At 33.2% G+C, this 27,681-nt stretch overlaps 1 protein-coding gene across 9 annotated transcripts in view; it reads left to right on the top strand.

The window, feature by feature from the left end:
- The first annotated feature begins 303 nt into the window (after positions 1–303).
- EndoA (SH3 domain containing GRB2 like, endophilin-A) overlaps positions 304–27,681 on the top strand; it is a 70,725-nt gene continuing 43,347 nt past the window's right edge. For 5 of the 9 annotated variants that reach the window (XM_088188601.1, XM_088188605.1, XM_088188600.1 and 2 more), the window contains exon 1: positions 304–348. The gene's annotated coding sequence lies outside the window, so the exon portion shown is untranslated. Of the gene's footprint in view, positions 349–12,678; positions 12,758–23,965; positions 24,106–27,681 lie in introns of those variants that run through there. The other 4 variants (XM_088188606.1, XM_088188598.1, XM_088188603.1 and 1 more) reach the window with 3 other exon arrangements.

The raw sequence follows: 27,681 nt of genomic DNA, 5'->3' as shown, positions 1-27,681 counted from the left end.
AATGATTTAATTAATAGCTTGGCCTTTTTAAAATATGAAAAATAATAGTTTTTAAGCTAAGTAATTGTTTTCCTAATTTTTAAATACTCGGTTTTATTATATTTAAAGTGTTTTGTTTATAATACTAATTATATTTGTCATTCAATTAGAATTTATTATAAATATTAATTGTTACAAAATAAAAATTTTAATGGCATTTTTGTCATTTGCGCCATTTTATGGTGCTTTTAAAACATAAAAACGAATTTAGAAGTGAGTCACGTCAAATTTGGTCGCAAGTTAGCAAAAGTGCGACCATGAGCCGTGTTCGCGTTGAGAGCGCGAGTGTCGCGCAGCTGCGTCCGCTGGGTGAGTGTCTTTTTCCTTTTTCGTTACAATTTCACGGTTTTTGACAGTAACCATAGACAGAAAACGGTTCACTGACCATTGTGCAAACTTCACATTAATAGTAACCAAGATTCGCGACATTCCGTGAATCTGGCGAACAAAATCCACTTTGACGTTTCTACAACAGGATCTGGGAGCCGTTGGCGGTTGTCTAAAACGACTTTTTTATGTCATTTTTCGATCACGCCACTGAAACACTCGGTGTAACAGACGAGCAAATATGAGTGATCTGCGCGTCTCTAATTCACTATCGGCTTTTATCGATTTTTTGTCGTGTGTATACAGTGTACGATAGTCGAAGATTCGCAGCTGTTTTCTTCGACCTATGCGTGAAAGCGATTTTTTTATTCATGAAACGTCACGTAACAAACACGTTCAATTGTGGCCATGACTTAAATGAAATACTAATTATTGATCATCGGTAATATTAATTCTCACGCATATTTCAAATTAAAACCGGTTATGTCATTTTTGATCGATTATTTCATTTTATTAAAATTTAAATTCTAAATAGTTTCCTATCAGATTTTAAATTACAGTTAAATTTAAATTGAAATTGTTTATAAATAGTATTTTTTAAACGGAGACACTGAAAATCCTTGTAGAACACCAAAATGGCGGCCATATTGGTACTTTGTAATGATCTTACTTCCATCATATATGTCGATGTACCGCGCTTACTAAAATGGAGTACAACCCTCACCTGAGTTAAGGGTGAATTTTAGGGGTACGCCGTCGATAAATAGGTCACGACCTTTCCTTGTTCCGATGTGATGCCGACCTCGACCCATTTAGCTAAAATCGTTACGAGAACGCTTTTTATTTTTTAATAATTGTACGTATGTTATGCTATTCGTTTGGTGAATTAATCCGAGTTCGTGTCTAGTTTCTAGAGCACGTTTGACGCTTGAGGTAATTCTGTTAGTTTCTCAGTCTTCGTTTTCTAGAGATGATTTAAGTGAAAGTATTCCATTTTTTCCCAGGCGATCTCACTTTGATAATCAATGATGTCACGATAATGACTAGCAATCTAATAAGTAATAAGTATTTATTAAGTCATTACATTGTAAATAACTTAACCTCTACTTATCTACATTAGTCTACCGTCAGATATACCTAATTTGTCGTCAGAATCATTTGTCAATGTAGCAGGTGTGGGTTTAGGAACATTCTTTGCGGCCTCAATTCTTATCTCATAATTATTCTTCGTATGTACTTATTATTTATTGTTGATAAGGGTGTTTTTTTATATATTGAATGTCTTATATATAATTATATATTATATATACATTCAAAATTATCGCAAAGTTGTGCATTCTCAGTTTCCATCTTGATGGATGAAATAACTCTGATATGAATTATAGGTGTAGTACTTAATAATCAAGTAGTCTATGACTCCCCGATAACAGGATTGTATAAAAGTTAAATAAAAAAGTGGCCGTCGCAGTGGGACGGCACGATTTTATTGCTTTTGATGTGAATTTTTAACTTCTGAAAAGTGAAAATTGTTTTTGCGCCCTCCTATTGACCTAAATTCGGTTTGAATATACTTGAACCAACACTCTTATATCAAAAGTCCGTAGTAAATTGGTAAGGATAGCTATAATTATAGTGTAATATTGAAGTGCAGATAAACTATGAAGGAATATGCGTGATGTGACGTCTGTCTGTATTTCTTATGCTTATTTTCCCTCGTGAGAAATATTTTGGACTTGACCTAATGAAAGTTCTAAAAATATAATTAGTCTTAGAACTTTTATTAGGATAGGTTTGTGTTTGAACTGAAAATGGTCGTTTCACTACTGTCAAATAAAGTTTCATAGACATTTAAAAGCAGCATATAATTTCACTAACGCCTATCAGTTAAATTATATTTTCGCTAGTAGAAATATATATCTACTGGTGAAAATGTATTTGAACTTCACTAGTGAAAATATAACTTCACTGGAAAATACACATTCACTGTAACGTTGCATGTGAATAAATAATGATAAGTACGTAAATATTTATGTATATTTAGTGCATTTAAGAATTTGGTTTAGTAAAAGTACAATAGACAATATCTTTAAAAATCAATGAAAAATATAAACACAAAATTAATTTAAAAAAATTAGAAACTTATAACAAAAAAATACAATATCTATTTAGGAATTTGGTTTCATAAAATCAAGATAGACAATAATGAAAAAATATATACACAATAATATATAAAAATAATATAATTTCGGGGTATATATCGAAGTTCTCAGAATGCGTGCCGCCCCCACGTTCTTCCATTTAACACACATTACATATATAATGTATGTATTTAATATTTTTATAATGGAAGTGCTGGCTGCTAACTGCTGATTACAAAAAAATGTCCAAAACTATCAGTTAAACAATTTTAAATAAATCCATTAAAACATCACGCTGGATAAGAGATATAAACCTTTTTGATAAAAGTTTTTAAAAATAGTTTTTAGTACTTTATATTGTGGATATAGAGGCATTGAGATGTGCGCCGGAATGACCTTCTGTTAATGTTTGATTTTAAGTCATATCATCAGAGGGTCGGCCAACTTCTTAAGTATCTACGGAGTGTTCTTAAATTTTCTTTTTTCTTTTCAGCGAATTTTGCCGTCCCCTAAATTTGCTGCCCCAAGCAAATGCCAAGTTTGCCTCCTCTAGATTTATCAAATTATAATTATATAATAATCACTAATTCTGATCTAGACATAATAGAAATATAAAAACACACTGGTATTATTCAGGCAGTAATAACTTAGAAGCATGCAGATGGGATTAATTTTAGAATTCTACAAGGTATTTAAGGGGATCATAGATGTTGTCCTAAATATGCCAAAATGAAGTTTTTTGTCCTGGAACACGCTCATACTTTGTAATCTGCACTGTTTTGACTTATTTACACTATTATTTTATGTGTATTTTTGTTTATGATTTTCTGTACAACTCAATCGCTTATAACATTTAAGATTTTGTGGATGCTACTGTACATGTTCTTGCAATAAATATATTTTGACATTTGTCTCTAAAAAAATTGAAAATATATAAAAAATAGGCGAAACATAAATATGTATACAATAAATATTATTTTAGCAAAATTATATTTATTTTAAATTTGTTATAAATTTTAATATACAGATCTATTTGCAAATGTCTAAATATCTCAAATACTTTATCAGTTGACACGTTCTAGCCTAAAAATATGTATACTTTTTCAATGTATGTGGCGAAGAGCTGTGGACGAATTCTGTTTCTGATTCAATAATGTATTATAATGTTTATTTGTACTAAATTTTATTTTATAAATAATAACAGTATGTATTAAAATTATATTTTTGTAAAATGAATACATACTGGACTATTTAAAAAAAATGTTTGAAGAGGGTTTTCCTCAAAAAATGTTCAATTACCTTAAAATTACGTGATTTATTTTATTATATTGGGCGGCGGACCATAATTTGGGAAATGTTGATCCAAAGTGTTTGGTGGTTATACCACGCACTGCGAATTAGTAATTTATTGCACCAGTTGCCTTTGACCTTTACATTCCAACTTCAATTTGAATTTTATTTTGGGTATCTCAACTGCTCAATAGACAACTCAGTTTTGCATCAATTGATTTTTTTTCTAAATTTGCATTCCTGTTACAAAGAATCATTAAAATTTACTCTGAGAATTTTTTCAGTACTTTTGCCAATTTATAAATTAAATTGAATCAACCATTTAATTATAAACCACATTAACACAATAGATTTTTAACTAATAAATATAAATATACATCACCCAGGTCGATACATATAAATAGGAATATCTGCGCTACAGATATTCCTGAAATTGTTACTTATCCTCTTTATTAATTAAAAATTACTGCGATTAATTTAAAGAGAATTCCGCGAGTTACAACGGCAATTACTTAATGTTCCACTGAAACAATATATCCTGGCTAATCGTCGTAACGGAAAGACCTGATTTAGAGTTAATTGATATATGTAAATTTCACGATTTCATAATAGAGCTAAATTGGTTAAGGAGTATCTACTAAGCATATAATACTGACATCAAAAGTCTATTTTATGGCGTATTTTCAATTATCGTATATTTCATGGTCACTGGTCTGACCTACTGACCATTTTTACCTCCTGACTCCGATCTCGAAGCCTTAATTATTTCCAGTAGATTGATTTGACGCAGTGCAGCCAATATTTAAATCGGCCTTTGCGGTTAAATCGACCAGTTCATCGGACAGTCATACTCTGGAAATTTAATTATAGCTTGCACCTAACATTTACAGCGAATTACATACATTTTCAAAAGTAAGTTCAGTTGTCATAGTCTTTTTTAGTTAACGATAAACTGGGTTACATTTTAGTATGTTACTTTGGATAACATTGATCTAGTGCGAGTGCAAATTCGTAGCACATTGGCAGTGTGCCTATTCTAAATATTTGGCCGCAAAGCTGCGTAACTATTTGATATAAGTTCTATATTATATGATTTTTTTTCCAAGAATTAGTTCAATTTTCTCTATATTCAGCACCGTGAAAATGTACGATAAAGTAGCAGGGAACTGTCACGTAGTGAGTTTATCTAGGAAATGGTGAAGGTGAAATTGTTTCCTCTTTTACTGAGCGCTACAATTCGTCTCTATCTTGTATCTACGTCACACTACTATTATACAATATATACATATAATATTTTGTCTCGTATTTGTAACTGTGATGCTGAGGCATAATTATGTTATATTTATTAAATTAAATTAAATTAAGACCATCGTAACCTAATAGGCGATCCTAATGCGTCACGGTGGTTGAATATAATAATTGTACACAAAAAATATATTTATAATCAAAATAATACATATAAAGAAGCAAACAAAAAAAATCAAAATTAAATGATACTCATGACAAACCTTGTCAAAGGCTTTCTCAAAATCTATATATACATATATATGACGTCTATCTCATTTTGAATTCCCGCATCGAGAGATTTTGTCATAGTTTTGGTGAAAGACAGAATGTTAGTAACAGTGAAACGGGCGGGACATTTAGATTTTTCTCTGGAAACTAACTATTTCCCATAATCTTCCAAACAGGATTTGTTGATTAGTGACGCATGCATGGATGACCGTGTTCATAAGTTCGTATGAACAAAGTCATCCCATTGCTTAGGCCACTAAGGTTCTCGCAAAATTTTGCGATTTGCAGTAAGGTTGATGATAATTGAATTATTTTAGATACATATTTTTTTCTTGAAGGGGTATATTAATATTATTTAGAAAGGTTATGTCAATGCCGAAAAAAATATTTGTGCAAGATGTTCAGTGAGCGACCGAAAAAATAATGTATAGGGCAGAGATGGTTGTTTGTTTGTTTTATTTCTGGCTGAGTTATGTACTTATTTGTACCATCTGGAGAACCATCAAAAGATGTACACCCTCTAATATTGTGACTGCTCATTTTATTATTCAGAATATATTACTTGTTTATTCTGACACCATAGCCTTTTTCATTATGTCCGTCTAATAAAAATGTCAGTTTTGTTAAAATAATGTTGAAGAAGATTCCTCTGGAGAGAAAATCTGCTTTCTTTCAACGTTACAATACTTACAAACACACGTACGGCTTGTCGTGAGTGTCGTTGCCAATTTTGCTGGCCATGATTTCAGCTTATGTTACGTAAGTAAGCGATCTGGAATGATATTACTTTAGCTAAGTTTGTCGACGGAGTTTTCTCCTCTCGACGAAAAGTAATTTGGACGACGAAGTGTGTGTATTTGTGTAGATGTGTGTACACTTATACACTCCCACAATCGTCATTGGCAACGCAACGGTCCGTTTCGATCGGAAGCTTAATATTTAATGGCGGATGAGTATGTTGTGGATTTGATGTAAAGACACTTTTGGGATTTTTTAGTCGTAGGGTCCGGAAAATATCGGGAGGGATTCGCTATTCAATTAAAAATCCCTTTCGCGCATTACGTGATGTTTTGCCGAAGTGTCGGCGTTGAAGGGGTGCTTTTAGTTTGATAGATGAAAACGTAATAAAGGCTGAGAAGTAATGGTGTATGTCGTGTGTAGTGAGTAAAAAGTGTGTTTATACTATGTGCGTAGAAGTTCTTGAGAATATTTACAAAGAAACGAACGCGTAGGTTCATTGATATTGTGGAAAAGAAACGTTATACAAGTTCCACTATAGACAAAATAAAAAATCGAATAAATAAATATAACTTGTATATATCTACAGGTGTGTCGAATCAAAAGCAAAATTCGCTACTGTTGATGACGTGGCATGGTGCTCATCTATTTATTTTAGTTGTGTACCATATTTTTTGTATAATGACCATCATATATAAATGCATTGGGATAGCCGGTCAAATCACGATGGTCAGGTTTGTAATAAAAAATAAAAAATAAAAGTATATACAAATTTTACTACATTTATTTTAAATGCGCATGAATGATTAAAAAAATGAGTGACACACACTAAAAAAATGCAACATCATACGAAACTCGTTGATAAGTTGGATTGTTTTCAAACGCCGACGTCCTGGCCGCAACGTTAAGAATCTAGGCACTCTCAATAGAGCTCTCAGTTAAAAATCCGAGCATCGGCAGATTGTCGACACCACCCTTGAATAAAAAAGTCAATAACATAATGAATTTTATCAGAACGCTCTTAACAAAGGGATTAGAATACAAATACGGATACGATCTCACTTTTGTTGAGATATATGAGAAATTACCCCTGAATCCTGTGTACTTCGCTTCACTGAGATTCCATACAATGAAGCTACGCTATCACCTAACATATTATACATAATGAAAATTATGTAAATATGTTAAAATTACGAGCTCCGCGTAACGAAGCCGATCATTTTCGACGCCTCTATTCTTGCCTATGTCACAAATATTTACTTTATATGGAAATTTCGCCGGAAAAGAAATATATAGGAAATTAAACAATGTGACACTTGCCAATGCTGAAAAGTAGGATATCGATCGTAGAGACGCTATTTGGGGGATGAGACAGGTGGGGGAGCCCCCCTTGAATTCGCCCAGAAAAATGCATGTCATTTAATGTTATCCTATGAATTTTAATGAAATCGAAATGTTATATAAACGACCACTGACTGGGTAATTTTTGCTTTCCCCATCTAGAAAAAATGTCCCAGGTTCTAAACCCTATTCCATAAAGAAAATCTAAAAAAACAGTCTGTGTCTATGGCATTTCAGTGAAATCATTTTCACCAGTAAATATCTATTTTTAACAATGAAAATATAATTTATTTGGCAGGTGCTCCAAATACATTATCACCAGTAGATATATATTTTTACTAGCGAAAATATAATAACTGATAGGCGCTATTCAAATTATATGCTTCGTCCATTTTCTGTTCAAACCCAAACCTAACCTACACTAATTGACCTAATGAAAGTTCTAAAATTAATTATAGTTAAAGTTGAGTCAAAAATATAAACTAAGCCAACGCAAGTCTCAAGGGAAATAAGCGGAAGAAAAAGTACAGACAGACTACATAGTTTGTCTATACTTTGATATTATACTATGTTTTAAAAATACAATAGCTATCCTTACCGATATTACTATGTAGTTATGATATGAGAGTATTAGTTAAAGTGTTTTCAAACCGAATTTTGGTCAATAGTAGGGCGCAAAAATAATTATTACTTCTCAGAAGTCAGAAATTCACGTCAAAAGCAATAAAATCGTGTCGGCGCCGTTGCCAAAAATTAAATTAAAATTCGGTTTAGGTATAACTAACTAATTTTATATTGTTATCTAACATATTTTTATAATTAATGATACATTTAGTTTTATTCGCATTTAGTTTAAGTACATTCTTTTTTAACCATATTTGTAATATAATTAATTCATTATTTAAATTATCCACAACTACTTTAACATTATAACCCATGCAATAAATTAAAGTTTCGTCTGCAAATATATATGATTTATATTTTTTTAATGTAATTAATTATGTTATTAATATATATTCTCAACAACAATGGTCAGAATTTGAACCCCTGTGGTACACCGTGAGATATTATTTTCTCTTTGGAATAAGCATAATATATTTAAATTGTTTTCTCTTTTTTAAATAATTATCAAACAATTTTAAAACTATTTCACTGCCTATAATCTTTAATTTCTTCAACATTATTATTCTGTCTATTGTTTCGAAAGCTCTTTTGAAATCCAAGAAAACTGCTCCAATGATTTTGTTCGTATTTTTGGCCAACAATCGATCATTTATCAATACTAGGTCATAAACATATAATAAATATTCTGAGCTCTCAATTATGATGAAAAATACAATTGTGGAGCTCTTTGCTTTATACTTTAGTTTAGATGTACTACTAGAAAATTAGGTAAAATATAAAAGCTATATCTTATTTCCATTTTACTGCTTGTGGAAATGTATATGTATTTTATTAGGCCGTCATGAAGCATTAGAATATTGTGGCTTGATTTTAAATATTAAATTTATAAGTTATAATAAAATAATGAGCTACCTCCATGTCCTTTTTTAAATTGAGACTAACGATCTAACGTACTAGTAATATACAATGAAGGTTACTAGCGTTGTAATTCGACATGCTAAAATATATATTCGCTTTGGACACGAAAGCGTAATCATAATTCGTTAATTAAAATTGCGTGTTCTGTATGCTTTTCGAAATTTTAATAACCAAAAGGCATTTTCCAGAGTTTTAATTAATACCAATCGCTCCGTGCTCTATTCGTGTATTCCCGTGGGTAATCTGTTTTGACCTTTACTTATTGTTAAAAGTATCTGCTATTTAATTTTTCTACGAAGTTGTTCATAAAGTTTTTTTTTAAATACTATATAAAAATAAACCGATCGCTTAAAAATTGTCCGTTAGCACATTGTACGGGTTCTTCAAGTCTGTAAGAAGTTGAACGTTAAACGCCTGAAATATTATATTGTATTTTACGGTATTGTTCCCTCTTGGGAAAACGATATGCCTTTTGGGGAACAATCGAAAATTAATCTCTATTCAAAAGAGCCGTTTCGACAAGGAATTAAAGGATCTTCTCCAATTTTACGCTCTAATGCGATTCCAAATAATTTGATTTAGATTTAGAGACTTGTTTTGAGATTATTGGAACCTATCCTAAAATGTTTATGTTGTTTATTTTTTTTAGACAGTTTAAGGGTTAAATCGTTAGATTTGGTCAATTGGTTGATTTGTCACGCATTTGGTGTATTACCCTTTAAACTATTTATAGTAGCTAATCTTGTGTAGGAAGTCGTTGACTCCAATGCATATTTTTTGTAATTTGTACTACTTTTCATTGTCAACTGTCAACGCCGTAATTTTCTTGACCCTCTGCAGGACGCTGTGGGGTCCGATTGATAATATGGGTCAATTGGTTGACCGGCAGCTTCTCCTTGTGCCGTTTAAGAAACGATATATTTGATTGATGCTCTGCTTCTTTTAAGAAACGTAATAAAATAGACTTAGACTATTCGAGCTACACTCGAGCACTAAATCTTTCTTACTTTCAGTGCTAAGTGCGTTGCTAATCATAGTTTTTCTTGCACTGCAATCGGTCACAAACAAGCTCTTCAGCGCTGGTGTTCCTCGGGCAAGACAGGTTTTTATTGTTGATTCGATAATTTTTCAAAGATCTTTGATTTAAGAATTATTTAAGGAGCACGATAGACCAGTAATATAGTCAGTGTCTAATATCCGATAAACCTGGGTTCGAATCCAGTCTTTTTGGTATTGGTCGTAAACTATGCCATTTTGGTTTTCCTAGATTTTCCTTATCTTACAGATAAATATCGTAAATATAATTTAATAAATATTTTAATAAATAATAAATAAAATTTGTGCTGTTGTAATCTACTTGGATTTTGGGCTATTTTGTCGGCTAAGTAAAATAAACGTGCTACAAAATGGCATCATCTTTTTAATGAAAAAAAAATCTTTTACATTGCGCAAGTATTGCTCATTTATGCAACAATTTGTTGGTTATACTTTATTTAAATTAAGTTCTGAAAAAACGGGGTGTTTTTAATTTCCTTGAAGTTGAATCAATACTATATTTGTATCAAAATTTATAAGCAAGGATGGAATAGCGCAGTCAGTTACGTCTTAGACTAGTAACTTTGAGGTTTAGGGTTTGATCCCTGGTTAGCGACACTCGAATTTTTATTTTTAAAATTTCGCTTTACTAAAAACTGGTCCAGCTCCAGTGACATATATTGAGTATAAATTATATTACACAAAACACAATTTATAATTATTTATATAGATGTCACTGATTTCCAGACTTTCAGTCTGATGGTTAATAGGTACTTACTTATAGGTATTCATTATGTCTAATTGATTTGTCCAGTGTGGGTACATAATTATCCCGTTGTAACACACTGGGCTTACACCTGTCACGTTACATTTAAATTAAAAAAAAAATATTTAGATAATATATTATTTTTAATTCGCTTTGTACGTTTTGTAAAAATCATTTCAGATCTCGCATTAAAAAACATAGTGATCATATGTAACAGTGCAACGTTTGGTGCCAGAATGTTAACGAGGGACGATACATATATACACCCAAGGATTTTTTTATCATCAATTTTGCCTAATAGGAGTGCGCAAAAAACAATTATCCCTTCTCAGAAGTAAAAAATTCACGTCAAAAAAAACCTGAATAATAAAAAAAAGTGTATTTTTGACTTCTGAGAAGTGATATTGTTTTTGCGCCCTTCTATTGACCAAAATTCGGTTTGAATACACTTTGATCAATACTCTCGTATCAGAAGTCCCTAGACATATCGGTAAGGATTGCGATCATGTTTTTAAAACATAGTGTAACATCCAAATGCAGACAAACTATGTGGCAATATGCGAGATGCGACGACTGTCTGCACTTCTTCTTCTGCTTATTTTCACCTGAGAGATCAGTTGACTTAACTTGTATTTTAGACTTGTACTAATAATACGTTAGGTTAGGTTTGGTTTGGTTTTGAGCAGCAAACAGACGTTTCACGAATGTCAAATTGAGTTTTACATACATTATAGAGCAGCATGTAATTTCACCAGCGCCTATCAGTTAAATTATATTTTCACTAGTAGAAATATATATGTATATCTATTGGTGAAAATGTATTTGGACTTCGCTAGTGAAAATATAACTTGCCAGATGACATATATCTTCACTGGTAAAACTACTATATTTGCTACTACTATATATATATTTGCGAAATCAAAAAAAAAAATGACTTATTTAGATATTCTTAATGAATAAAACTCTTATAAATATTTTATTTAATTTTTATGCGCTTTGTGGCATAGAAAAAGCTGCTTTTAATTTAATTTAAATGATATTTGAATGTCATTTTCTTTAGTAAAATACTTGACAAGAAGTTAGTTGCGGTACCTTTTTTGTTTTAAAAAAGAATCTGTATACACTTAAATACATATTCAGATTTTTCATTGTAACCTGAAGCGTAAGCCCAATGCGTTACAACGGGGTAAATCTGTACTAACGGAAGTGAGTCAATTAGACATAATAAATAATTACAAATAAGTATTAACCACCAGATTAAAGGTATGGAAATCGGTTGTATTTATATTATTAATTATAAATTTTTATATGTAATACAATTTATAAGCAATAATAGGGGCTTTTAATAATAGCGTATTTTTCATAAATGCCGCTATTCCGTTCTTAGATAATTTCTAGAAAAAACATTTCAATTGCTAGAGTGTCTCCTTAAACCTAATATTTAATAAATCTAGTGAGAGCTACTAAGTTATAACCAACATGACGTTGACAACCTCTTATTGTTTTATTTTTTATGAAATTTCTTTTCGCTCACGTTTTTTTCTTATTGAGGTCTGGTGCGAACAACCCGTCTGTCGTTTGTAACACATGGCATGGAGTCATGTCCTGTACTGGGTAGCACGTTATCGTTTTATTTTACAATCGCGTTAGTGTTTTGATTTCTTTTATTATTCTATATTTTTTATTTTTTTCGAGGATTTCGAGCTTTGGTGTCCCTTTCGCGAAATCAAGCACGTAGCCTCCGCTCTCTTAATTCGGGAAGTTATTTAAGGACGCTCGATAAATTTTAATGCTTTCAGATTTACTCCTCTCCCCGTCTCTGGCAAAAGTAACAACGACTCGGTACAAAAATAACGTGAAAAAAATAATCTAATCGCGTATAGGATATCCCTGCCCACGGGCGTCGCTCGGACGCTAAGTGATTTCTGATTTCGCTAAATTCATTTCAATGTGTGTGTGTTTTCAAGTGAGACATGCGCGTTTGTGCTTCATTCGCGTTTTTTTCTATATTAATTAGTCAACTCGGGTGAGTTTCAAAACTTGTCGGAAGGTTGTTGGTGTGACATTTTAAAGTTAATTAAGCGAACTTTGGCGAAACGACGTACTTCAGCAGATGTCGTTATAAGTTTGTCTTTGAATGTTTTGATTAAGGTTGTGTTGTTGTGGTTTTGTGTGATTTTAAAGCTTTTGCTGCATTTTATCCATGTTTTATTTTTTTGAAACGAACACGTTTTTGAAAGTACACATATCAAGAACTGGGGTGTTTAAGGTACATACTTTTCTTTCGCTTGTTTTTTGTAGTCAAATTATCCTCTAATGCAAATTTTTAAAGGTTTTAATTTTTCCACTACCTTTCAAGTAGTAATTCATTGAATATTTACTTTTTATTTCCTTTGTAGTAAGAATTGATATTTTTGTTCGATAATCGGCTTTTTAAGTATTAGTAATTTTTAACAAATATTTTATTTGTGCACAGCTTATTTTTTTTATCGCAAATAAAAATACAGAATAAATTGTATATATAATGATACTCAAAGTTAATGTAATTTTTATCAATAAAACTAAAGATAACGTTTTATTATTTTGATATAAGACAAAAATATTGTTGATAATAATTATTATTTTACAACAATTTGAATAACTTTAACGTACAGTTTATATATTTATGTTTTTGTATACGCGAAGTCCTCTTTCCGTGTCTGCGTCCAAAGGATCCAATCGACTCCGAAGCGAATTGAACTCTGGATTCCAATCTTTAAGCTGCATGGACGTCATTGGGGGGCAGGTGGGGACATTTGCCTGCCTTGAATTTGGCCAGAGAAATGCATGTCATTTAATGAAATCCTATGAATCTTACTGAAATTGAAATGTTAAGAAAACTACCACTGACTAATCAATTTTTGCCCTTCCCCTTCCTGAAAAAATCTGAAATGACAAAAATATTTCGATAAATAATATGATAATTGTTGCAAAATGTGTTAGGGATCAGAATATATAACTACTTTTCAATACAGATTATTAACGATGTATACGTAAAGTAACATATTACATTAAATTATGGTCGATTCCCTTGTGGTCTATTTCTAAAACCACCAACCACGTTTTGCCTATTCTGAAATTTTAGCAAAAGCATTGTTCCACTGTAAGCACCAAAAAGGTCATGAACTGTTTCAAAATGGCAGCTCATTAATATCGCCTCGAACGATAGGTACGTTGATAAATCAAAGCTTCGAATGTGACATTTGAATTTACATTCGCTTTTTCCAATTTTTTTAAATTTTTATTTCTAACGATAAGAATGCTACATATTTATCGACCCACTTCCGTATCTAATCTAGAATCCCTTTTCCACTTTTTTAAGTCAATATTCTCACTAGCACTCAACTTTATAGTGTCTTTGTTTCCGGAACGCTTTGAAGTATACGCGAGGTGAATCTTGTTTTGTTTGAGCTTGTGACCGGATTGGTATTTTTTCAGTTATATTTATTTACTAGTTTGTATCCATCCTATACATGGTGAATAACGCTCGTTTTTGTAAAATATACTAGAGGCAATAAAGTACAATATCTACGGAGGGTTTTGACGCAATCTCAATATTGAAATCTTATCGCGAGTCCCGAGAAAAACACCCGATGGTAGGCGACCTTTGAGATTTAATAGAAGCCGACGTTCCTCATTAAATGCGGAATTTTCCATTTGTAGATTCAGGGAAGGCAGCGCGAAAGCTTTTCATGCTTTAATAAACACCCTTAGACATGAAATATATCTTTACAGATTTTCACAAATACGTGATGAGTGAGTAATGGCGATGCTTGGAGAGGCGGCGGGGGTCACTATATTGAAAACCATCGCCTCTCATTACTTCGCTTCAATCAGAATCAATAGTCGGCAAAATCTCCCACCCCTCGCCTTGCAACTTGCACATCATTATTCTCATATTTTCCAGTGTATGTATGTGTACAAGGACAAATGCACATTTACATCTCAAATTAGTTTCAGTGCACATAGTGCGGTTTAGTTATCGCGCATTTTCGTTACACGCCAAGACACGAGACAGTTTAATTTCTTAAGTTGTGCGCATTAACTGCCGCAACTGCATGGATAAAATATGGCCCCGGGGTTTTGTATTTAAGTTTTGGATTCAAACTTTGAGTTTGTTGCATGCAATACAACGCATTTCCACTGAAAGATCGTACTTTTGAAAGAAAAATAATAAAAACGAGCGGAAACGCTGACAGAAAATTGTTAAAGTTTAGTTTGACCTGATCCATGTTTTGATTTTTTTGACGTTTACATTTTTCGGTATTTGTTTAATAAATTGAGTTTTACAGCAAACGGTTTATGGATCTTCAAAATCAATTTGCTGGAACAACGGTACGTGTAAATAAAGTGCTTGGAGAGCGTATTTATTAATTGGTTCTGTATGTCAATTTTTTTGTACGGGTCGCATAAGCCATTTTGCATTATACACGGGTCCGCATATAACCAATATTTAAAAAATACGAATGAAGTTTAATAATTATATTATATAAAAAAATTTGATTGTCTACGCAGTGAAATTTGGTGTTTTTTTATTTTTAAATTTTTAAACAATGTATAAATTTTCCGTATTTTGCTACTTGCTCATAGTGAGTACGTGGCATGTAAAACATTTCATTGTTCACACCGTTATTATGTATTAAACGTTTAATACAGTGAGCTGTGAGTTGTCGCATGAATATTATAACACTCATAGCTTAGTACATATATTCGGCGCGTATTTGAGTATTAAGTATTAAATTAACATTCTTGATGAAGTGGAAATAGCGTCATAAATTTGATAGCGTAACACTCATTTTTGAAAGTTCGGAAGTTATTGTTATTTATTTTTAAATTTTAAATGTATGAATGCACATGCATTTTCTCAGAAAAATAATTAGTTATAGTGGTTCTCATTTCACTGTATTGCCCGTTAGAATTAGTATGTCCGCACTTGCCGAATCGCCTATGACTGTCGCCAACCGGCTCCTTAATACGCTGTTATTGCACTTTGATCTGTTTAATGTCAGCTACGAGGAGCTGGTCTTGTTCGTATCATTTAATTATTTTTTTATTGTTTCTTTCTATATATTTATTTTGTGTATTGAAATAATACTATGTATTGTTTTCGACCACTGTGACGCATTGGGGTAACCTGTCATATTGATCTTAATTTAATTTAAATAAATAAAAAAGTTTCTGCTAATAAATTCGTGCAGTTGACATGTTACGTGTAGGATTGCAATAATACCGGAATTTTCAATACCGGTATCACTGAGAGAAAAACCAGTAAATACCGATATTATAGGTATTGATATTATAAATATTATTTTAATTAGTTGACCGAAAAAATAATTCGAGTACCGTTTGCTATATAATATTTTAATTAAAACACGTTCATTAATTATATATAAAAAAATATTTTCGAAAATTTGGGTGCCAAATGTTTCTTCTTTTGGAATAATATATCTAAGACAATCTAGACAGTCTTTGATCGATAGTTTCTTGGTACCTCCTAAATTTTTATACTAGGGGCCAGAGCACCATTCGTCAATTTATTGCAATAAAATATATTACTAATAATTTTTTTGTCAGTTACGATTATTCGAAAGAAAATTGTAAATCTATTTGTTCGAAATGCGACGTGCTTAAAAAAAACCATTTTGTGATTGAGGTTTTATTTATTTTTATATTATTTTATTTTAATAATTGCACATATAATATTAATTTTAGAATATTATAATAATATTTCTTCTCGAAAGATTTATCTCTCGTATACTTATTTATTTCTACGCATATTAAAAGTAACATTAATTAAATTTGAGCTATGAATGTTTATGTAAATATTATAAAATACAAAATACGTATATACTGCTTAACCCTTTTAGTCTCAGACAATTTGGCTTAACATATGTGAATTATGTTTTATTGAAAAAATCATTTGCATTTTTAAGAAAATTATGTATGTGGAATATTTTGGAAATTTGAAACTTTTTTGTGTACTCTCAATGATGTGAGTTAATAAAAAGCAATAATTCAACAAAAACATATATTTTTCATATTTATTTACTTAAAAAAATAAAATATAAATCAAGTTTGATATAAAATAACATCCGTTAAAACATTTTAATTATTAATTATTTTATTTATATCGTCTAGTACAATCCATCTTTAGTTAGGTACAAGAAAAAATAACATTATTTGTCAATGAAAATGTTTTTTTTTTAAAAACATGCATTTTCCGCAATGTTTTTTATTTAAATATAATTATTGAGACTTACTTTTTGCTAATATTTAGAACCAATGCTTAGTAAAGCATATTCCGTGAACTATTTGGATAAAAATATGTCTGAATAGAAATAAAAATCTACAAATAGTAGAAATAACTTCGTGTATGCAATACCTTGTTTTGTTTCAACTTCGCCAGCCATCCTTATCATAAAAAAGGCGCGGTCATTTCTCTATTACATAACAGAATTACTAGAAAATGTCGGGTACTGTTAGTTTTACCTGTGATAAAGCAAATGTATTATTTTTATATTACGTCGCGCATATATAATACAATAGTGTGATTTTTAAATAATTATTTTCAGAGGTCATAAATGTTAATTTTTTATTAATATTGTTCTATACATTTTTAGGATTAGATTGTTCAATTTGAATATGTATTATAATTTAAGTATGATTTATATATAACATTATTGCTGTCATCATAGAAGTTATTTTGCGTGTTCGAAAAAAGGGATCGACCATGGGCAAATCTTCGTATTCACGAATGCGTCAAACTTTTTTTATCTCTCGACACGCATTCAATAAAATCGATCTCTTTATTCGACATCCCGATGCGTCGCCATGGCGATGGCTAAAAATACGCATTTTCCGCGATGAATTCCGCCAATGATATACGGGTAAACAACGACGCCCGCGGGACTCAAACTTTACAAAAAAAAAAAAAAAACGGAGACTGCGAAAAGAGTGATTCTTTTTCGATTTTTCGATTTATACGATCATTAAATAAAATTGGGGTATGTAGAATTATTAGGGGGTGGAATAGAGGTCAGACGTGCCAAATTGCGGATTTGGGGTGTGGGGTCAGGCGCAACAAAAAATGTGTTCGGCGGCGCCAGACACTGCGGATCTCGTCTAGGATGCTGCGCAATCGATAGGAGAAATGAGAATGCTCTTTGTGTAATGCAGATACTGCCAACACCATGGAATTAAATTTCTTGCCAATAGTGACTTGATAATTCTTGCTCTGTGGTGACGTTATTATTTTATCTTACGCCCTTGTTCGTTATACTTTATACGTTCACATGAAGTTGCATAAGTATGTTAATGTATACGTGAAATCCTCTTATCCGTGTCTATGATCAGAATGATCCAGTCGTCTTCAAAGCGGATTGAACACTGGATTCTGGATGTCAAGCTAGTCTAGGGTCGGCGTTAAGAGGGAAGCGGTTGCTTTTTCGTTCTTCTCTATCTATCGATGATCGGCGGCTCCACTTGGTTCGAGCTCGTATGGATTCAGTGAGTCGAAGTTATTAATGATGTTGTCGGAAGCGGGTCTCGAATAGAGGTTGTTGTTTGAGCGTTGTGTTTACGTTTTAATACATTTGGCCAGCCTGAAGGAGGCTTAGTGCTCGCCCACTTTTTGCTGCCACGAAAAAGTATGGCTATCTGCGGTGTAATTGTATTAGCTTTTATCTTATTTAAGCATATTGCATTTGTATCGTTGAGCAGGACTTTTTTGAAAATTAAATTTTGAATTAGTTATTCTAAATATAGGCGACCATCTATCGTAAATACATTATTCTAAAAATCAGAAATTTTGAGAAACGCTGGTTTCATAGCGAGAGGGTGAAACCGCGAATTGCCGAAAAATCGGGTATTCTATGCGCGTTTGTGGTTAACTATCGCGTACCTTTGAAAACCGGCAATTGTAGCTGAAAACGCGCAGTTTCTGAAAAAATCTGAATATTTAAACGATACGTGTGTGGCTTAAAAAGAGTTTAGAAGTTATGGGCGTGATATTTTTCTGGAAAATACTTGGAAACATCTGAAAACCTTCGCTTCGGATCGTTAATCAAATATACGATTCTTAGGAACTTGAACTTGAACAACTGGCGCCTGTCGATATTTGTTGTATTTTCTGATGGTTCAAACAATACTGAAATACTTAATTAACATACCTTTTCACATACAAGTGATTATTTTCAATTAGTGTTATTGCACGAGATTACTATATTCTTGTTGTAATAAAGGTTACGTAGAAAAGCATAAACATTGATTGCCAATACAATGAAACAACATTACAGGATTAGAATTGATTGATATCAGGACTCGAAGGTTCGTGTTTGCTTACCTGGAATACTAATTTGGGTGTGCGTATAATCTTAGACAAAGACCTTGTAAGATCGTAATATTAAATGTAACTATAATAATTAGTTAGCTATACCTGTTCTTTGATATAAGAGATTTTATTGGATCAATAAGGACGTTGACAAAATTGGTATCTAAATGTAATTTTAAGCATGTTCTTGCTCCAAGTTTGGCTATTCAACTCTCAAGAATAACTGATAGTTTCTTACAAAATTAGCATGCATTCTACATATATTAAGACTTAGTGTAATTTCAACTCTATTGAATCGTGGTTATTCGTCGAGATAGATTACCTTTCCTGTCTATCAGTGATGAGTTCAGAGTTTTACCATCAAAAGACGCAATCGTTTTTACCTCCTTTATTGCCAATTCGGTAATACCACTCTGAATTATATATTATCTCTTTCGCTACATTGCCCCCGTCGGTCGCCGTTGCCTTATCGTTATGTATCGTATATAAACACAGCATACAGTAATTATTTATGTTTATGGTAATGGGTTTTATTTGGTCGGTTAATTTTACGATGGTTCGATCTTAATATTATTGTGTTGTATTCTGAAGCATTTAAGATCCTTTCGAGAGCATATCCATGGTGATTTTATTGATTTCGTTACTCCCTTCATCCTATGAAATTTTTATTCAATGCTACATATCCACGTCTTATTATGATGATAGACATTGTGGTCGTTAATACGGAATTTTTCTCTTCTTTCGCTGGTAGTTTGCTCATTTATTACCAGTTATTGCTTTAATACAATGCATTTTAAATACTTAATTTTAAAACAATAATCTCTATATTTAATTCATTCAGAAAATAATCGTATATTTGTTCATGCGTGGATGGATATTCGAAAATGTCAATTTTTAATTTCTAAATGTTGACGAAATGCAATTGGACCCGAGTCTACGAGAGTGACAATTTAAACACAACCCTCACCGCTCAATATGATGAAATTTACAGTGTGTTCGACCTATGTTTTCCCAGAAAACAAGATATCACGTGCGCCAAATATACCAAAAATGATTTTCTATGGACGTGATTGTAATAATTAAATGAAAACATGTCTTACATTTTTTTAAAGCGTTAAGAAGTTCACTCCTTAGAATTCCGAACCTTGCGAGTTCAAACTAACATAATGGATGATATTATGCTACCGAGATTCTTTAGATGTTGTGAAAATTTTCTTATCAGTGATCTCGAAAGGTTTTGGAGATTAGTCACACAATTCGCTCCGACGGTGAGGCATCGCGATGACTATTTTTTATTCCGTCTATGACAAATCATATTCAGTTCCCTAATGCAATGAAGGCGAACTGACTTTTTTTTAGCCATTATCGAAGTCGACATTTTCGACATTGAGAATCTCAAATCATAGTTCCATATGACCGGACTTTATATTTAATGGCCAGGTTATAGAATCCACGTCAAAGGCAATAAAATCGTGCTGTCGCCGTCGCAGTAGTAACGCTCGGTTATAAGGTTAATATAAGGACTTTTTATAACAATATTATGACTTACAATAAGGAGAATCGAATGAAGTATATCTAAACCGAATTTTGACCAATAGGAGGGCGCAAAAACAATTATCCGAGTGTTCCCGATGCAACGTCACCAACACGATTTTATTGCCTTTGACGTGAATTTTTGACTCCTATTGTCCAAAATTCGGTTTGAATATACATACTTTGACCAACACTCTTATATCAAAAGTCAGTAGTAAATTGGTAAGGATAGTTGTAATTTCTTAATAAACTATGAAGCAATATGCAAGATGTGACGTCTGTTTGTACTTCTTCTTCCGCGTATTTCCCCCTGTGAGACGGGTTGGCTTAAATTATATTTTGAACTTGACCTAACAAAAGTTCTAAAATTATAATTAGTTTTAGAACTTTCATTAGGTTAGGTTTTGGTTTGAACAGCAAAGGGACGTTTCGCAACTGTCAAATTGAGTTTCATAGACATTTTAGAGTAGCATATATTTTCACTAGCACCTATCAGTTAAATTATATTTTCGCTAGTAGAAATATATATTTACTAGTGAAAATGTATTTGGACATCACTAGTAAAAATATATTACAACATTTATACATCACATGTAAATTAATAATGAAAAGTATGTAAACGTTATATTACTACATATAAGGAAAAGGTAAAATCATATAATTTTACTAGCACCTGTCAGATTAATGATATTTTCACTATTAAAAATAAATGTCTATTGATGAAAATGTATTTCGATATGATTTCACTGAAATGACATATTAAAAAAAAACGGGATGGATTAGAGACTGCTTTTTTATATTTTGTTTAAGGGATTGTTTTTTGTTGTTGTTGAGTGGATTGTTGATTTTTTTTTGATGTTTCGTTTTCATGAAGATTCATAGTATTTCATTAAATTACATGGTCTTTTTTCTTATAATATTTTCTCATTAATTACAATAAATATTATTATATTAAACACTGTTTGATTTACTCCGATTTATGTGCCACAAGGGGATTCTTGAATATTGCTATACCACAAGAAAAACTATAAAACATACCAGTTTGTAAGGTCCCAGCTCTTCCTTATTTAATGTTATAAAAAGTTAAATAGGTTTATATAAACTAGTAGTTACAGCATTTGCATAGTCAGCATACTCTATCAAGAATCATGTATGTTACCAAATCGGCTTTAACTATCATAGCCAATTAATGACCTCCAGGCTTTCTAGTCATGCATCTGATTGTTCTACCCTATTATCTATTCGAGTCAGGACCCGGCGCGTCACTGTGAAAATTTTTAACGCAAATATCTTTACACCTCCCGAGGGACGCGCCGAAGAATGTCTTCTCCTCCACTAATACTACCACACTAGCACAAGGCCTTACATAATCGCCCGAGCCTACTACTACGAGAGATTGTCGGTCAGTGGAGTGCCGAGAGAGGCTGCCATGACCTTCCTTCAACGGGCGACATCGGACGATCGAAGGCCGGTTTCGGTTTGCGCATGCGCCATCCCCCACCCTGTTTACCTACGACGTGGGGGGTGAAATCTCCCCCGCCGCCTACGTCGATCCGATATACGTAACCGCCGCCTCCGTCACACCACCGAGGGAACCCGAAAATCCACGTTCTATAATTATCTAGTACCGAAATAGCGCGCAGGAGTGATTGTGTCTGTGCATCGTTGTGTGATGCCGGTTATGTAGGATTGAATTCGTTTTATGGGAAACAAAATAGATCTTAGGTTTAAAACCGTTTCGCGCGCAGCTTTGATAGATGAATGAGTTGCAGCTGGCGTATTTGTTTGGTGTCCGCCAGTGGGCTATTATATCCCCCTTTCTTCTTCATGAGGTGCTGGACTTTAACTCACTATCGACTCCCAGCAGTAGAATTTAATTTAACCATTAAAACACTAATGGATTCATTATCTGTGTATTTTTTCATATTGAGGTCGAAATAGCGCAGTCCGAAATGTCTCCATAGTTTGTCTGCACTTCGATAATACACTGTTTTAAAATATGCTAGCTATCCTTGCCTATATTACTACGGACTTCTGATTGAGAGTATTTGTAGAAGTGTATTCAAACCGAATTTTGCTCAATAGGAGGGCGCAAAAACAATTATCGCTTCTCAGAAGTCAAAAATCCACGTCAAAAGGTCCGTCGCAGTGGGAACGCTCGGTAACGAGCGTTCCCACTGCGACGGCGCCGACACGATTTTATTACTTTTAACGTGGATTTTTGACTTCTGAGAAGGGATACTTGTTTTTTGCGCTCTCCTATTGGTCAAAATTCGGTTAAGATATGCTTCATTCGATTTTCACTTATTGTTATAAAAAAGTATTAATATTAACGCTAGATAATCGACGTGCTTGTACCACTTTATTGACATGCTTTTATATTTAAAATAATAAATTGATGCAATGTTCTTTCAATGGCAAAATAAATTGATGCAATGTTCTTTCAATGGCAGTGATTCTAAGAGAAGCGGAGCGCGACTAGCCATTACTCGCAGTTATGAAAATCGAGTTGCTCTGGTCTTTGCTTCCTTGTTTATCAGCTGAGTCAAATTGCGCGATCCTTCCGGGATTGATTTTGATTGTGATTGTTGATGTTACTAAGTGTTACTTGCTATACACTGCTCATTTGAGGTTGTTTGAACAAATGTAATTCTAATGTAATTGACGACTTTCGTCTGCGATAGTTCAAATCTGGTATTTTTAAATGCCGATTTCTGCCGATGTTTTGTTAAGTTAAAGATTTTTACTCCCATTGTTAAATCATCTGCAGTTTAGTCTCAGGAGTATTCAGTAGAAGTTCTAAAATCTAAAAAAATCAATGCTTTTTATATTGTATAATTTTAGAAATAAAATTTATTGAAGTACATGGATACAAATCAGGAACAATGGTACACCGTTGTTAAATTTACATTGTGTTACAGTAGGGGGAGGCGGGAATTGATTTAAGAAATGTATCGAGCGTACAATTCTACAGATCGCTCCTCAATGAAACCAATACACGTACAACTTAGCACGCTACATCCAAATTTTCTTTCGGAACGTCTAATGAATGAATCATGCGGCTATCGCGCTCATGCGCGTTTGCCAGTGCGCGCGTTCTCGAATCCTCTTTCAAATTAATCGTTTAATTTTTACTTAGATCAACACAATTTCGCCATGATTTATTAATTCGAAACAACCGTGTTTTTGTTTGCGCGAACCCCGCAAACAAAACGAGGGACGAGGGAGTGAAGGAAAGAGAGAAAGAGAGAGCGAGTTACGTAAGGCAGCGCGCGCGCCACCCCCTGGGGGCGGTTTTACGTCGCCCGCCAGAACCGCGACGCCCCACGTAGCCGTCGGTCGCACTCAGTCCGCCCCTGGTCGCCCCCAGAGTAGCCGTCATCTCCGTCTCCGGCGGAGAGAATAATGTGATTGTGTCGTTTTACGTTCGCGACCCGTGAACATCCTCACGCAGCCAGCGCGCGTTCGACCAGGTAAATCGAACGAATGTCACTTTTCCGATCGATCTCAGTACGCGAGTCGGCGTCTGCGATGGCCATGTGGGCTTTGAACTGTGACCTTTGTGTCTCTCTCCCTGTCCATATACACTACGCCCACGCTCGCTTTGTTTGACGTTACGTTATGTATCGCTCGTTTGAGCTCGTCCAACAATAATATTTTCGAGCACCGCTACAGGTGCATCCACGCATCGGTTCCAAGCTACTAATATATCGGGATTTTTTTTATACTGAATGAAACTATTATTAAATCAAATATATTTAATTGATTAACAATGATTAATATTAATAGTTCATGTTTTGATAGAATAGATTATTTACAAATTGTATTAACGTTGTACGTTATTTACGCAGGTCTTTGATTTTATCAATTATGAATGAAAATTCGTAAAGCTTAGATTTAGATCTATGAATAATGTAAGAATTGGGAGCGTTTCTTAGCAACGCACATATGTATGTAATAATGAAATCTCAAATATTAATATCGTAATTGAATCCCGCGGAATGTAATACTGTGTCGGTTTTTCGCCTTTGTTGGGTAGTATTGATTTTGTGTAATTTCATGTGCGATGCATCGTTCATTGTACTGCGATTGGTTATGGGTGTGAAAAGGGTTAAAACTGGTGTATTATTGCGTCATCATATGTTAAACTAAATCGAGTTAGTCCGATCGGTATTTTTTTTAGTAAGAAGAACAGTTTTGCTGTTCTATTCAGTACATCTTAACGCATTTGAGTTTTGTTCATTATTATATTACAGATTTTTTTTGTTTTCAATCGAGACAATAGCTTTACTGTTTACTGATTCAATTTCTCTCTATAAAATTATAGAGATAATTTTTTGTTTGGATGATTATGGGAAATAGTTAGTTTTCAGAGAAAAATCTTTATGTCCCACCCGTTCCACTGTTACTAACTTTCTGTCTTTCACCAAAACAGCGACAAAATCTCAATACGGAAACTCAAGTAGACGTCATATATACAGATTTTGAGAAAGCCTTTGACAAGGTTTGTCATGGGTTATTATTAAAAAAAATTGTCAAACCTCAGTTGCTCGGATGATTTAACTCGGTTATTCTCGATCGTAGACAGTTTCTAACTTATAGCGGCCGATTGTCGAAAGGATATTTCACCCCCTCGGGGGTTCCTCAAGGGTCCAACCTGGGCCCTCTGCTCTTTATGTTATTTAATAACATAAATACGACAGTTACAAATTCAAGTTTTCTTCTGTACGCAGATGATTTAAAATTGTATAAATGCATTCGATCTGTTACGGACTCCTCTCTACAGAATGATTTAGACTCTATGGAAACGGGCTTCCGTTAACTGTCTGCCTTTTAATGTCGGAAAGTGCCATACTATGTCATTTTCTCGATCCCGTTCGCTTTATTCCTACGATCTCGGTGGGAACATTTTGACTAGAGAAACTTTCACTAAAGATTTTGGAATCACTTTTGAGAGCAAGTGGAGGTTCTCTCTACACATAGACGACGTCTGTGATTCTTCCAAGATGCACGGTTTTGTTATGAGGAACGCCTTTCACTTTGACGATCAGTCAGTTATTCGCGTCCTCTATGACACCTTAGCTCGTAGCGTTCTTGAATCGGGATCTATAATTTGGAATCCCCGAATAGGCAAATATTCCCATTTAGTGAAAAAAATTAAAAAAAGGTATTTAAGATACATTTACAAAAAGACATTTGGTTATTATCCGTACATATATCCCAGCGCCTTTCTTTTAGGAGCGTTGGGATACGATTCGCTGAGTTCTCGCAGAAAGTTGTTTGTCGCTAAGCATTTTTTCAAATTACTAAAAGGTGCTGTCGACAATCCAGCTATTCTTAAGGAATTCCAGTTTTGGGTTCCGGAACATTTTCGAGAATCACGATCGCGTCTTCTTTTTCGTTGGGGCTAGGACGTCCGCACTTGCCGACTCACCTATTGTTGTGGCCATCCGGCTCCTTAATACGCTGGCATTACACATTGACATGTTTAATGTTAGCTACGAGGAGCTGGTCCAGTTCGTATAATTTAATTTTGATATTTTATGATTTTTCATTTTATTTTATTATTTTAATTATGTATTTGTATATATAATAAATATATATTTTTGTGTATTGAAATAATACAATTATTGTGTTCGACCATCGTGACGCATTGGGGTAACCTGTTAGGTTACGATGGTCTTAATTTAATCTAAATAAATAAATATGCATACAAAATATCTACGCTGTTTGTAAATAATGATACATCCCTAAGATCAAATGGATAATAAAGTTTACTATTTATAACTTTACGGTTCTATTGTTACATTTCTAGTTCTTTTTATATTTTGCTTTAAATATTCATAGCCTATATTTAGAAACGGATAAATACAATTTGGGCTTAAATGTCCCTATATAGAGCCTGATTAGTAGAAATGTATCGATTCTGACTCCTACTATACATTTTATTAATAGTTAGACTAAATTTTCCAGTTGACCAGTTTTTTAACACTATTCAAAGGCATATTTAGTTAAAAAAAATATATGGCAAAATATTTGCTTTTTTGATTTAGTTAAAATACGTATATGTTTTAATTAAATTAACTGTTAATTCCCTCTCTTCTTATGTAATATCATGACTCGCTTTTTTATGTTTTGATATCGAAACCGGTCCCGAAGACAATTTAATTTTAAAACGTTTTATAAAATGCCTAAGAATACTAAAGCGACCAAGTCATAAATTGAACCTACGTGACCTAACTAGTAATATCATCGTACAGGTCGAAATCGCTCGATATTTTCAGTTGGGTTAGGTTGTGTTTTTATTTAAAGATAACATCAACCATATAACGCAATTACGTAAAAGTGCTTGACGCGAAAAGGTCGTAGTCTACTGTAACTGCTCCCCTTGCGATAATAAACCATCGCTTCGCTTCCATTTCGCGTTTTAGGCAATTTGGCGAATTCCGCGCGACACATACTATGCGGCCATTCGGGAAAATTAAATTTCCACCAATGTTCCAATAAATCAACGAATACGCTCGGCGAGATAGATAGATACACTGGTCGTAAATCGAGTTTTGCGGGTCCGATCGGACCTTTTGAATGTGGCGAACAGCGGCGAATGCCCGTACAATGACATGCCAGGCGACGGAAGCTAGGGAGGATATCGCTATCGAGCGAATATAAAACTACTATCCAGAGGTCATGTGCATGTCGAAGAGACAACCGGGAAAATCGACAAAATTGAGCTGAGAAGCAAACTAAATTACAAATTCGGCAGTTTACAGATCGTTATCTTTTACAGGTTTAAACTTATTATTATCTGTTAATTTTTGGTAGTATAAACGGAAACCTTTCAACGTCATAATAAAACAAATATCAATTAGTTTATTCAGATTCATAATTAATGTAGTCTTCACTGTACATCATAATAGGATCAAGTCATCTAGTGCATGTACTTGACCGTCTGTTACCCCTTTCAATCGATTGCTTTAATATGAGAATACAGAAGAGAATCTCCTGAGCTTTTTCGTTACTGTGAGGCAGATGTTAAGATTATTTCATGG

This window comes from Plectrocnemia conspersa, unplaced genomic scaffold (genome assembly GCF_051122295.1).
Source record: "Plectrocnemia conspersa isolate PC_06_02 unplaced genomic scaffold, ASM5112229v1 ptg000007l, whole genome shotgun sequence".
Taxonomy (NCBI): Eukaryota; Metazoa; Arthropoda; class Insecta; order Trichoptera; family Polycentropodidae; genus Plectrocnemia; species Plectrocnemia conspersa.
Note: the sequence above shows the minus strand (reverse complement) of the source record. Positions and strands in the feature narration are given on the sequence as shown.